At 57.8% G+C, this 2,500-nt stretch overlaps 1 non-coding gene across 1 annotated transcript in view; it reads right to left on the bottom strand.

Annotated features, from left to right (window-relative positions):
• The window catches only part of LOC124726110, a 1,909-nt gene extending 1,213 nt beyond the window's left edge, over positions 1-696 (bottom strand). The window contains exon 1 of the ribosomal RNA XR_007006721.1: positions 1-696. This exon is cut by the window's left edge and continues 1,213 nt beyond it. This is a non-coding gene — a ribosomal RNA (small subunit ribosomal RNA).
• Positions 697-2,500: the final 1,804 nt, after the last annotated feature.

Raw genomic sequence — 2,500 nt, 5'->3', positions numbered from 1 at the left:
GTTAAACACCGACGGGCGGTGAACCAACAGCGTGGGACACAAATCCAACTACGAGCTTTTTAACCGCAACAACTTTAATATACGCTATTGGAGCTGGAATTACCGCGGCTGCTGGCACCAGACTTGCCCTCCAATAGATACTCGTTAAAGGATTTAAAGTGTACTCATTCCGATTACGGGGCCTCGGATGAGTCCCGTATCGTTATTTTTCGTCACTACCTCCCCGTGCCGGGAGTGGGTAATTTGCGCGCCTGCTGCCTTCCTTGGATGTGGTAGCCGTTTCTCAGGCTCCCTCTCCGAATCGAACCCTGATTCCCCGTTACCCGTTACAACCATGGTAGGCGCAGAACCTACCATCGACAGTTGATAAGGCAGACATTTGAAAGATGCGTCGCCGGTACGAGGACCGTGCGATCAGCCCAAAGTTATTCAGAGTCACCAAGGCAAACGGACCGGACGAGCCGACCGATTGGTTTTGATCTAATAAAAGCGTCCCTTCCATCTCTGGTCGGGACTCTGTTTGCATGTATTAGCTCTAGAATTACCACAGTTATCCAAGTAACGTGGGTACGATCTAAGGAACCATAACTGATTTAATGAGCCATTCGCGGTTTCACCTTAATGCGGCTTGTACTGAGACATGCATGGCTTAATCTTTGAGACAAGCATATGACTACTGGCAGGATCAACCAGGGAGCTGCGTCAACTAGAGCTGAGCAGCCGGCCGCCCGGGAGTGTGTCCCGGGGGCCCGCGCGAACACGCAAGCGTCCGCTCAATCATTCTGCAAACAGGAGGAGGCTGAGCTCCCCCTGCACAATACACCTCGAAACCCTCTCAGGTCCCGGCGGCGCGCAGCGCCGTCCCAAGTACTTGGTCGGGTTCGAGAGAGGCGCAATCGCCCGGAGTTAGGCGAGTAGACGCTTTCGGTGCGACCACCCGTGCTCCCAACTGAGCTTGCCGCTGCCGACAGAGGCCCGGGAGCGTGCTGTCGTGGCATTGCCGGCGGGAGACAACACGCGCCACCTACGGTGACCGGCAGCTCCAACGCCAGCGCCACAGAAGGACAAAAGCCCCACTTGGGTGCCGAAGCGAACTCTCCCAGCACAGCGCACGCGCCAACACATCCGCACAGCTGCGATACAAACCACCAGCGAGAACCGCTGGGGCGACCGAGCAGCAGACGGCGTCGCGGCGCCGAGCGCCGGGCGGCGGCGCATCCTCAACGCACACAGTCCTCAATCGGACCAGCACACTGAAGATGTCCACCGCGCTTCGCACCGGGCCCGCGAGGACCTACTTTGGCCGCACGGCGCCGCGCGCAGGGTGCGCCGGCGCGCAGCTGCGACGCCTGCCGCGTCCGTCGGCCGGCGCGCCTGCCACTGGCCGCCCCCACCAGCCGGCTGTAGCGCGTGCGCCCACGCACCGCGCGGCCAGCACGCCGGGAGGCGCCCCCTCACCGGCCGGGGACGGTCCCACCCAGCCACCGCCGCGTATCGCTTCACACCCAGATGCCGTTCAGTTTCGTCGGCATGGTGGGTATCGCTGGAACAACCGGTTCGTACCTCAACCTATCGTCGCCATCACCGATTCACCCCTAGCGAGAACAACCGCACCACAACAGGTTACCATTTGTTCATTTGCGTAACTTCACCAGAAAACGCAGGCGTCCATCGCCATTTGCAACTTCAACGATTATTGCATGCCTGTGTCAGGTGTCACGCCACACTACGTCTGCCCACATACACGCAACAAAATGTGCACGCCTAGACAATACGTGGAAGGTGGCCCCCGTACGTATGCGATGTCCATTGCTCGAACGACTGTCAACCGGCCTCTGTAGCATGTCGCAGATATGGAACGCGGTGCACCATGCCATCACGGTGTGTGAGGAGAGACGACTAGGTCCGAATACATCAACAGACAGCTCATGCTGATCGCCATCCACGGCGTCCGTTCCTCCCACACGTCTCTATGGCGTACCACACTGCAATCCAGCTCTCATAGGGAGACGACACGTAGCTGCGTGCACAATATTTGCACTGTATGGTCCGCCGTTTTTGGGCGCAGTCGTTGTACGGTCACACATGTGCCACGATGTATCATTCGGTACATAAGGACGAATGTGCAGTACAGATTGTGGTTTACGCGTACGACATTAGCGGACGGTTGACACAGGCCGCACCACAACGTAGCCTGAGTACGTCGCATGCGAAGGGCATTGAACATGCAAACTTCTCACCAACCAGCTTGCGAAGGCAGGGGGGCAAGGTGGGGACGTGGGGAGGGGCGGCATGTACGTCCTGCTGCCATCCACATTACAGTGTACAGCAGGAGCATGTGGAAAGTCAGCAAGACTTGCAAGGTGTTTAACATGAAGCGATACACAGGGGAGCGGGCAGTGCGAGTAGCGAACTATATTGCGAGGGTTGCGGGTGGGCAACACTACACTAATTGAACGAGTCGTATAACAATTACAGAGCAGGTTTAGGCGACAACATG

Source organism: Schistocerca piceifrons, unplaced genomic scaffold (assembly GCF_021461385.2).
Source record: "Schistocerca piceifrons isolate TAMUIC-IGC-003096 unplaced genomic scaffold, iqSchPice1.1 HiC_scaffold_1044, whole genome shotgun sequence".
NCBI lineage: Eukaryota > Metazoa > Arthropoda > Insecta > Orthoptera > Acrididae > Schistocerca > Schistocerca piceifrons.
Note: the sequence above shows the minus strand (reverse complement) of the source record. Positions and strands in the feature narration are given on the sequence as shown.